This window comes from Scyliorhinus torazame, chromosome 6 (genome assembly GCF_047496885.1).
Source record: "Scyliorhinus torazame isolate Kashiwa2021f chromosome 6, sScyTor2.1, whole genome shotgun sequence".
NCBI classification, from domain to species: Eukaryota; Metazoa; Chordata; class Chondrichthyes; order Carcharhiniformes; family Scyliorhinidae; genus Scyliorhinus; species Scyliorhinus torazame.
This window is the reverse complement of record NC_092712.1, coordinates 19,177,463-19,188,606: the sequence shown is the minus strand read 5'-3', so window position 1 is coordinate 19,188,606 and position 11,144 is coordinate 19,177,463. Positions and strand designations below refer to the sequence as shown.

The 11,144-nt window shown below is 56.6% G+C and overlaps 1 non-coding gene across 1 annotated transcript; it reads right to left on the bottom strand.

Annotated features, from left to right (window-relative positions):
- Positions 1–357: 357 nt before the first annotated feature.
- trnat-cgu (transfer RNA threonine (anticodon CGU)) lies at positions 358–429 on the bottom strand. The gene has a single exon. It is a non-coding gene; the product is annotated as a tRNA-Thr (tRNA).
- Positions 430–11,144: the final 10,715 nt, after the last annotated feature.

Sequence of the window (11,144 nt, the reverse complement as noted above, 5' to 3'; positions counted from 1 at the left end):
GCCTGATGATCCTGAGGTTTCTTGTAGTCCGAGTTCTGCCTGAACCTTTGGTAGTAGCGCGGAGGGAACCGGGTGAGCCAGAAAATATTTTGAAATGAAATGAATGAAATGAAAATCGCTTATTGTCACAAGTAGGCTTCAATGAAGTTACTGTGAAAAGCCCCTAGTCGCCACATTCCGGCGCCTGTTCGGGGAGGCTGTTACGGGAATTGAACCGTGCTGCTGGCCTGCCTTGGTCTGCTTCCACAGCCAGAGATTTAGCCCTGTGCTAAACAGCCCCTGAAAGAATTAAACTTTTACAACAGGATCGAGAGTGGATCAGCACAAAGAGCATAAGGGAGCCTAGCAGCTGCATCGAGGCACGGACGGGATTCGAACCCGTGATCTTTGGTTTACGAGACCAACGCCTTTCCTCTTGGCCACCGGACCACGTGCAACGGTTGTGCGTTTGGGTCAACATGAACTATCACCATGGCACTGGCAAGGTGGCCAGGTGGCAGTGCCAGGCTGGCAGGGGCCTGGGTGGCAGTGTCAGGGGCCGGGGCCTGAAGGGGCCATGCTAATGAAAGGAGGGGATGAGGGAGGATATAAAGGATAGGGTGGGGTGAAGGGTGAGTTTGAAGGGGCCTCCGGATGGTTGGCGGGGTGAAGGGCGGGGATCCTGGAAGGGGGGCAGAAAGGGGGCTTGGGGAAGCCTGAAAAGTGGGAGGCCTCAGAGACCCCATAGTGGGGTGTCCTCACTTGGGGGGTGTGGGGTAATGCGCATGTGTCTGGGGGGGGGGGGGGGGTGACATTGCCCATGGGTGGGGATGGGGGGATGGGGGACTTTGAAGCTCACTTAGAGATCAGGGCACCGTTTCAAAATGGCGGCATGTTGGTGCAGTGATTAGCATTGCTGCCTCGCCCGCAGGCCCCAGCATGCCACCCCCGGATTGCGTATACTCTTAACGGGGCTGCTCCAGCCGCTGCCTGTCCACCCCACCCAAACTCCCTGTGACAGAGCCCCGACGACGATGGTCACGCTAACCTCCCATGGACCGTGGCGGCTGCTGGCCGTGTGGCTGTAGGCTGTTGCTGATGGGAAATGGTAATTCGAACAATGGGAGTACTTCACAGCTCCCAGGTGCATTCCCGTGGTACACGCGCCATGAAGCAGGTCGTTGTTAGAGCCTAGCAACCCAATCAGTCCGTGAGGCCTGGACACGCTGCCCAAATCCCGGAGGCAGCAACACCACAGAGGCAGCATTCAAACACCCAGGAGCAGGGCCACAGCACTGGGCACATCCCCCCGGCCAGAGGATGCTTGTGTGGACCGGGTCCAGGTAACGGGGTCTGGGGTCCGGGGTCCAGGGTCTGGGCTTGGGTCCACTGCCCAGGGGATCCTGCTGCGGCCGGGGGTGCATGTGCAGGTTGGGTTGGGGGACACCATGCGGGGTGGCAGGGGATGTAAGAGTGGGGGAGGACTGGGGGACCTGTGGGTCCGAGGTTATCAGTCCCTCACCCTCTCCAATCCCTCACAGATATCACATTATGGATGATACTATGGACCCCGCGGAGGCTGCCATCGGGGTGCTCCAGGCAGGCCAGGCGACCAGACGCTGGAGAAGGCGGTGGCGACAGCACCGACAGAGGCTCAGGCGGCTGCCATGTCCAGGGCCCTGCCTCACATCCTGAAGACCCGGCCACCCATCAGGCCAGGGAGGGTTGCAGAGGGGGAGGCCGGCGATGGCCCAAGGTGGACAGGCGTACATGTGACTCCAGGCCCACCTTTTAGGACTGAGGTGAGGAGAAGTTTCTTCACCCAGAGAGTGGTGAATTGGTGGAATTCGTTACCGCAGAAGTTAGTTGAGGTGAAAACGTTGTGTGATTTCAAGAAGGAATCAGATAGAGCCCTTGGGGCTAAAGGGATCAAGAGATATGGAGGGAAGGCGTGATCAGGGTACTGAACTTGAAATGAAAATCGCTTATTGTCACAAGTTGGCTTCAAATGAAGTTACTGTGAAAAGCCCCTAGTCGCCACATTCCGGCGCCTGTTCGGGGAGGCTGGTACGGGAATCGAACCGTGCTGCTGGCCTGCCTCGGTCTGCTTTCAAAGCCAGCTATTTAGCCCTGTGCTAAACAAGCCCCTTCTCAGCCATGATCATAATGAATGGCGAAGCAAACTCGAGGGGCCGAATGGCCTCAGCCCGCTTCTGTTTTCTATGGATGTTTCTTACTGAGTTAGGGAGAGATTTGAAACTGAGGAATAATGCTGGAGAGCTTTCCTAGGCACTGGTCCAAAGTTGCCTGTTCCTCCCAAGCAAGGTGCCAGATTTGATGTCTCAAATTACTCATTCACTGAATCCCACTGTGGTAATACCAGGTATTGCAGTACCTGAGAGGTGGATGCCCATTGGCTAGACCCAGGAGTCTACCATTGGCCAACGTACATAGCTCCGCCCTGAGAGGCGGGGTATAAGAACCAATGCCGTCTCAGCAGCCTTCACTTTCTGTATCAAAGCTGCTGGGTACAGTTCTAGCTGATTAAAGCCTCTTAGTTATGACTCACCTTGTCTCGAGAGTAATTGATTGTGCATCAATTTAATCAGCTATTACTTCTGAAAGGATGGATCTCCGCATCAAGCCGGAGTGCCTTCAGCTCAGTCCTCACGCAGACAACTCCGCTGCTATCTTCAAGCACTGGCTGGCGTGTTTTAAGAGCTTCGGCGACACGGCCGCCGACTCCCCAACGGAGAGGCAGAAAATGCACCTTCTACGCTCCCGAGTCAGCCCTGAAACCTACCCTCTGATCGAGGAAGCGGAGAATTATGCTGCAGCTATCGAGCTGCTAGAAGGACATTACATCCGTCATCTGAACCAGGTCTATGCCCGTCACCTGTTGGCAACTAGAAGGCAGAGCCCTGAAGAAACACTGGAGGACTTCTATCGGGCTCTACTAGTGCTAGGCCGGAACTGGGGCTGCCCACCAGTCACGGGGAACGAGCACACGGAACCTTTAATTCGGGACGCTTTCGTGGCAGGTATGTCTTCCCCCGACATCCGCAGAAGGCTCCTTGAAATGGACACACTGGGCCTCACTGAGGCACGGGCCCTGGCGGGGTCTATGGACCTTGCATACATAAACGCACTGCCTTTTGCTCCCGGACGCATGGCGCCTCCCTGTGCTGCGTGGCACCCCGTCGCGGCAGCCCCCCAGACTTTCCCGCTAACCCTGCAGGCCTGCGCCGCTAGATGGCCGGTTTTCACCACCGGCCAACGCTGCTTCTTCTGTGGCCAAGCGAATCATCCCCGTGCGCGCTGACCGGCCCGTACCGCCACCTGCAAAGGGTGCGGCGAGAAAGGCCACTATGTCGCGGTCTGCCAGGCCGTGGCAGCGGTCGCCAGCAACTATCAGCAGTCTTTGTTCCAGGTCCCGGCCGTCCAAGGCCCACCGCCGCCCTCCTACCCCAGGCAACGTGCGATCCACGGCGCGGCCATTTTGCCCCCCGGCCACCACGCTGGACGGGTGGGCGCCGCCATTTTGTCCCTCGCCGACGCCATCTTCTGTATCCCCGGACTCCATGTGCGACCCGTAGCTGACGCCATCCTGGATGGGGCCTCAAGCCCCCAGCACTGCCGACTCCACGCTGCCTGACCAGAACTCCCTCTTGCTGCAGCTGGCCTCCGTTACCCTGGACCAGAGTCGGCCCCGGACGCTAGCGAAAGCCACCACAACGATCGCCATCAACGGCCACGTGACGTCGTGCCTGATCGACTCCGGGAGCACGGAGAGCTTCGTCCACCCCGACACGGTAAGGCGCTTGTTCCCTTGTCACCCATCCCGTAAACCAACGGATCTCCCTGGCCTCCGGGTCACACGCAGTGGAGATAATCATAGAATTTTTTTTTACAGTGCAGAAGGAGGCCATTCGGCCCATCGAGTCTGCACCGGCTCTTGGAAAGAGCACCCTACCCAAAGTCAACACCTTCACCCTATCCCCATAACCCAGTAACCCCACCCAACACTAAGGGCAATTTTGGACACTAAGGGCAATTTATCATAACCAATCCACCTAACCTGCACATCTTTGGACTGTGGGAGGAAACCGGAGCACCCGGAGGAAACCCACGCACACACGGGGAGGATGTGCAGACTCCGCACAGACAGTGACCCAAGCCGGAATCGAACCTGGGACCCTGGAGCTGTGAAGCAATTGTGCTATCCACAAGGCTACCGTGCTGCCCCCAGTTCTGCCCAGCGAACCTCACTGTCCAAGGCAGGGAATTCCGCAATTTCCGCCTGTACGTTCTGCCGCACCTCTGCGCAGCCACCCTCCTTGGGCTGGATTTCCAGTGCCACCTACAAAGCCTGACCTTTAAATTTGGCGGCCCTATACCCCCCCTCACTGTCTGCGGCCTCGCGACCCTTAAGGTCGACCCGCCTTCCCTGTTTGCGAACCTCACCCCGGATTGCAAACCCGTCGCCACCAGGAGCAGACGGTACAGCGCCCAGGACCGGACCTTCATCAGGTCAGAGGCCCAGATGCTGCTGAAGGAAGGGGTCATCGAAGCGAGCAACAGCCCCTGGAGGGCTCAAGTAGTGGTGGCAAAGACCGGGTAGAAACATAGGATGGTCATCGACTACAGCCAGACTATCAACCGGTTTACGCAGCTGGACGCGTACCCTCCCCCCCCGTATAGCCGACCTAGTGAACAGGATCGTGCAATACAAGGTCTTCTCCACGGTGGATCTCAAGTCTGCCTACCACCAGCTGCCCCTCCGTAATGGTGACCGCCAGTACACTGCCTTCGAGGCAGATGGGCGGCTCTATCACTATTTAAGGGTTCCCTTCGGTGTCACGAACAGGGTCCCGGTCTTCCAGCGAGAGATGGACCGAATGGTTGACCGGTACGGCTTAAGCGCAACGTTCCCGTATCTTGATAACATCACCATCTGCGGCCATGACCAGCAGGACCACGACACCAACCTCCGCAAATTTCTCCAGACCGCGATAATCCTGAATCTGACCTACAATAAGGATAAATGCGTGTTCAGCACCGACCGTCTAGCCATCCTAGGCTACTTAGTGCGAAGTGGAGTCATACGCCCCGACCCTGAGCCCATGCGCCCCCTCATGGAGTTCCCCCTCCCTCACTGCCCCAAGGCCCTAAAGCGCTGCTTTGGTTTCTTTAGCTATTATGCACAGTGGGTCCCCAATTACGCAGACAAGGCTCGATCCCTGATCCAGTCCACAACCTTCCCCCTGTCGACGGAGGCCCGCCAGGCCTTCAGCCGCATCAAGGCAGACATTGCAAAGGCCACGATGCGCGCCATCGACGAGTCCCTCCCCTTCCAGGTCGAGAGCGATGCGTCCGACGTAGCTCTGGCGGCCACCCTCAGCCAAGCGGGCAGGCACGTGGCTTTCTTCTCCCGCACTCTCCATGCTTCCGAAATTCGCCACTCCTCGGTCGAAAAGGAGGCCCAGGCCATAGTAGAAGCTGTGCGGCACTGGAGGCATTACCTGGCCGGCAGGAGATTCACTCTCCTCACTGACCAACGGTCGGTTGCCTTCATGTTCGATAATGCACAGCGGGGCAAGATTAAGAACGACAAGATCTTGCGGTGGAGGATAGAACTCTCCACCTATAATTACGAGATCTTGTACCGTCCCGGAAAGCTGAACGAGCCTCCAGATACCCTGTCCCGCGGCACTTGTGCCACCGCACAAGTGGACCGCCTCCGAACCCTCCATGAGGACCTCTGCCACCCGGGGGTCACTCGTTTCTTTCATTTTGTTAAGACCCGCAACCTGCCCTACTCCATCGAGGTCAGGACAGTCACCAGAGACTGCCGAATCTGCGCGGAGTGCAAACCGCACTTCTACCAGCCAAAGAGAGCGCATCTGATAAAGGCTTCCCGCCCTTTCGAACGCCTCAGCATGGATTTCAAAGGCCCCCTCTCCTCCACCGACCGCAACACGTACTTCCTGAACGTGATTGACGAGTACTCCCGGTTCCCATTCGCCATCCCCTGCCCAGACATGACCACAACCACTGTCATCAAGGCCCTCCAGGGTATCTTTACAATGTTCGGGTTCCCCGCATACATTCGCAGTGATAGGGGGTCCTCCTTTATGAGCGACAAACTGCGACAATTCCTGCTCAGAAAAGGCATCGCCTCGAGCAGGACGACCAGTTACAACCCCCGGGGAAATGGGCAGGTAGAGAGGGAGAACGTAACTGTCTGGAAGACCGTCCTGCTGGCCCTGCGGTCCAGGAATCTCCCAGTCTCCCGCTGGCAAGAAGTTCTCCCAGTGGCCCTTCACTCCATCCGGTCACTCCTCTGTACTACCACAAACCAGACACCTCATGAACGTCTCCTTGTTTTCCCCGGGAAGTCCTCCTCGGGGACCTCGCTCCCAACCTGACTAGCGACACCCGGACCCATCCTGCTGCGGAAACATGTGAGGGCGCACAAGTCGGACCCGTTGGTCGAGAGGGTCCACCTGCTGCACGCCAACCCCCAGTACGCCTATGTGGCGTTCCCCGACGGTCTCCCTTCGGGACCTGGCGCCCGCCGGAGCCCCACGCGCACCCGCACCATTGCCCCCACCCCCACCCTCCCCGCAGCACCTGACCGGAGGGTCAGTACTGCCGCCGCCTCTACCCAGCGCCGAACAGGCACCGACGCCCCCTACAGGCACCCCTCCCCCTGCCCACATTTCGCCCCAACAGCGCCGCCTAGGGGTGACGAAGCTGCCTGGGAGGAAGACACCACGTTCCCGGAGCCACAACCGCCGGGGCCCCCACCAGGATCATCGCCAAAGCCCAGACGCTCCAGAAGGATGACCAGGCCACCCGATCGTCTGATTGCTGCACCATAAAACAATAAAAACTTTCTCTGTTACCCTCGACATCACGGTACCTGCAATACCTGGTCCTACCATGCAAGACGGTGACAGTAACGCTGGCCATCACCCCGCTGGGTTCTTTTTTAACAGGGGGTGAATGTGGTAATACCAGGTATTGCAGTACCTGAGAGGTGGATGCCCATTGGCTAGACCTGGGAGTCTACCATTGGCCAACGTACGTAGCTCCGCCCTGAGAGGCGGGGTATAAGAACCCATGCCGTCCCAGCAGCCTTCACTTTCTGTATCGAAGCTGCTGGGTACAGTTCTAGCTGATTAAAGCCTCTTAGTTATGACTCTCCTTGTCTCGAGAGTAATTGATTGTGCATCACCCACATTGTTATTTTCTGAAAAGGATCTACCTAATTTGCATTTAAATTGACCAATGGCTCCCTGTTGTCACCATTGTCCCGTTCCATTGATTGATCGCTCCTTCACTGAAATATAAGTTTGGCCAATTATCTTTGAATTTACCCCATCACCAGACAGGCTGTGTCCTCTGGTTCTATTGTTGCACTGAAATAGATTTTCCTCCTCCGACTGAATTGCTATCCCCTTCAATTACAATTATATTCCCTTTACAAATAAAGCTTCAGGATGTGATGTAACATTTTGGGCAAATGTAGCGGCGTGTTTCTTGATGCCTGTCGCGTCGAGACAGACCCGCTATCAACCGGGACTCTTTTCTTTCTGGCCTTGGCAAGGAATGCCCCCTGCCCCCGAGACTGTACTTACCTTCATTTCCTGCACTGCCGATTTTAAATGCCGCCCCGATCACTCAACCGTCCACCATGGCCCGCAGACCCCCTCCCAATGCCCCAACTTACTTGTTAGGGGGTCCTCGAGCCCCCCTCACCGCACCTCAAAAAGGCAGGGCAACCTGAGGCCCGGTCCCCGGCATGGGCAACCTAACACCCGGTGACCTTGGCATGGCCGCCCTGGCTCTGCCAGCGTACCAGTGGTAGGGTTCCCGGGTGGCCATACCAGGACATCCCCCAGCCCAGAGCCCGGTCACCTCGGGGCCTCCGATGGCCTGGGAGAGAACCCCAGGTGTTCTTATGCCTGGTCCGCCTTTGTATGGGCCAGTGCTAAACGGCACCATGGTGTTGTCTCCCAGGCCTAGGTGTCAATCCCGGGCCTGGGGAGACTCCGACGCAGACATGTTTAATTGAGGCTAACTGCTCGCGCACTTATGCTAATCTGGATCCCACCCAGTGAGGGCGAGATCCAGGTTGCGACGTCTCGTGAGATCTCATTAGATATTGCGAGGCATCCCATGTGTCACAAACCTCGCGAGAGGCCTCTCTCTCGATTTAATGGCTTTGCTGTATCACCGAGTACAATTGCGTCCATACACTCCTTTATGACCCCCCCATCAGAATTTCTTCTGACCTTTAGATCTATCAAATCACCCCACAGTCATGAAGAGCTAACTCTCCTTTGGAAGCTAATGCCTCCAATTCTAACATCTGATTGCTGATATTACAGCATCAATATGAAAATATTTTGCGGAATTTCCTGCCAACTATTTGCATGCGGAAGTGATGTGGTAATCACCCCTGTTGTATATATTAGGTGCTTTGTGGTAAGGCCCTGTACTAAAGGTACGGGGGTAGCCCCTGCCTGCTGGCTCCGCCCAGTAGGCGGAGTATAAATATGTGTGCTCCCGATACAGCAGCCATTTCGCCAGCTGCTGTCAGAGGCCACACATCTTAGAGTAATAAAGTCTCAGTTGCATTCAACTCTCGTCTTTGTGCAATTGATCGTGCATCAATTTATTACTCTAAGATTTTCAGAAGAGGGACCTCCGCATCAAGCCGGATCGCCTGCAGCTGGGTCCACAATCAAGCGATGCCAAAAAGGACTTTCAACACTGGCTAGCCTGTTTCGAAGCTTACAGAAGCTCAGAAGATCCAGATTTAGTCTATAAAATTATGAGGGGCATAGACAGAGTGGATAGTCAGAGGCTTTTCCCCAGGGTAGAGGGGTCAATTACGAGGGGGCATAGGTTTAAGGTGAGAGGGGCAAGGTTTAGAGGAGATGACCAAGGCAACTTTTTTACACAGAGGGTAGTGGGTGCCTGGAACTCGCTGCCGGAGGAGGTGGTGGAAGCAGGGACGATAGTGACATTTAAGAGGCATCTTGACAAATACATGAATAGGATGGGAATAGAGGGATACGGACCCAGGAAGAGTAGAAGATTGTAGTTTAGTCGGGCAGCATGGTCGGCACGGGCTTGGAGGGCCGAAGGGACTGTTCCTGTGCTGTACATTTCTTTGTTCTTTGTTCTTTGTACTCTACTCGCGTCTTTCCTCTTATCCAAGACGCGCCAAACTACGACGAAGCCATTGCGCTACTGAAAGAGAATTACGCCCAGCAAACGAACATGCTCTTCGCCAGACACGTACTCTCTACTCGCAGTCAACTCCCTGGTGAGTCCGTAGAAGATTTCTGGCGTGCTTTAATTCCCCTGGTCAGCGACTGTGACTGTCAGGCCGTCTCGGCGACGGAACATTCGAACCTCCTCACGCGGGACGCCTTCGTTACGGGGATAGGGTCAGACCTCATACGCCAGCGACTTTTAGAGGGGGCCACGCTCGACCTCGCAGCAAGAAAAAAACTGCTGCTATCGATGACGGTCGCCTCGCGCAATATTCAGGCCTACGCCCCCAGCCGTGCGGCCCACCCCTCCTACACATCGTGGACTCTGCAGACGGCCGCCCCACCGGGGGCCTCACCCAGTCAATACCCCTGTGCCACGCGCCAGCCAGCCAACCCCGAGGGCCCCCGATGTTACTTCTGCGGGCAACACAAACACCCCCACCAACGCTGCCCGGCCCGCACCGCCCTTTGCATGGCCTGCGGCAAGAAGGGGCACTTCGCTGCGGTATGCCAGGCCCGCTCAGTCGCCGCTATTGCCCCGACCCCCTTTGCATATGGACAATGGGCAATCTTCTCCCCCCTCAGACCATGCGCGGCCAGTGGGCGCCGCCATCTTCTCCCCCTCAGACCACGCGCGGCAGTGGGGCCGCCACCTTCCCCTTCTTGGACCACGTGCGGCCCATGGGTGCCGCAATCTTTTTCAACCCCCGCCACGTGCAGCCCGTGGGCACGGCCATCTTGTCCACCCCAAGATCATCAGGCGCCGCCATCTTTGCCTCCCCCAGGAAGTCCACATCCGGGGTGTCGCTCCCGACTTGGCTCGCAGCTCCAGGACCCGTACTCCTCCGTAGGCACGACCGACTCCACAAGGCGGACCCGTTGGTTGAAAGGGTGCAGTTACTCCACGCTAACCCCCAGCATGCCTACGTGGCGTACCCCGACAGCCGCCAGGATACTGTCTCCCTCAGGGACTTGGCACCAGCAGGTTCCACACACACACACCCCTCCGGCCCGGCTCCACCCCCCCTCCCCCGGCGTACCCAACAGCAGCTACCCCAGGACCATCCGTCCTCCCCCTGCCCACGCCCGAGGATGAAGAGGATTTCGGCACGCTCCCGGAGTCACCGAGGACCAGACCAACACCGGAATCGCCGCCACCACTGCGTCTCTCCCAACGCCACATCAAGACCCCGGACCGGCTCTCTATAATTGGTTCGGGACTATCGGACCACCTTGTACTGGACTTCAGAAATAAATATTTGTTTTGCTTCTGTATATTAAACTTGCTCTGTATATAGTTCTCCACCACCCCCGCCGGACTCAATTTTAACAGGGGGTGAATGTGGTAATCACCACTGTTGTATATATTAGGTGATTTGTGGTCAGGCCCTGTACTACAGGTACGGGGGTAATCCCTGCCTGCTGGCTCCACCCAGTAGGCGGAGTATAAATATGTGTGCTCCCTATACAGCAGCCATTCCGCCAGTTGCTGTAGGAGGCCACACATCTTAGAGTAATAAAGCCTCAGTTGTATTCAACTCTCGTCTCTGTGCAACTGATCGTGCATCAAGTGACAACTTGCTTTTTTTGTCCCCTGTTTTCCCTGTGGCAGAGTGAGTCCTCTGACAGGAGAGGAACGCAAGGAGTGAATGGGTAAAGGAATAAAGAGTGAGTTAAAGGTGGGACAGAGGGATAGGGAAGAGGGGTCAGGTTGAGCAGAGGGACAATGAAGGCAGTGAGTAAAAAGGGACAGATGTTCATGATGTACCATTAATCCACTGCTAGACGATGAGAGCGAGTGAACATAGGCTTTATTACACAAGAACTTGCCTGCCTGAGATCGCTGTAACAACTGTGTGCTTCCCCCAGGTGGCC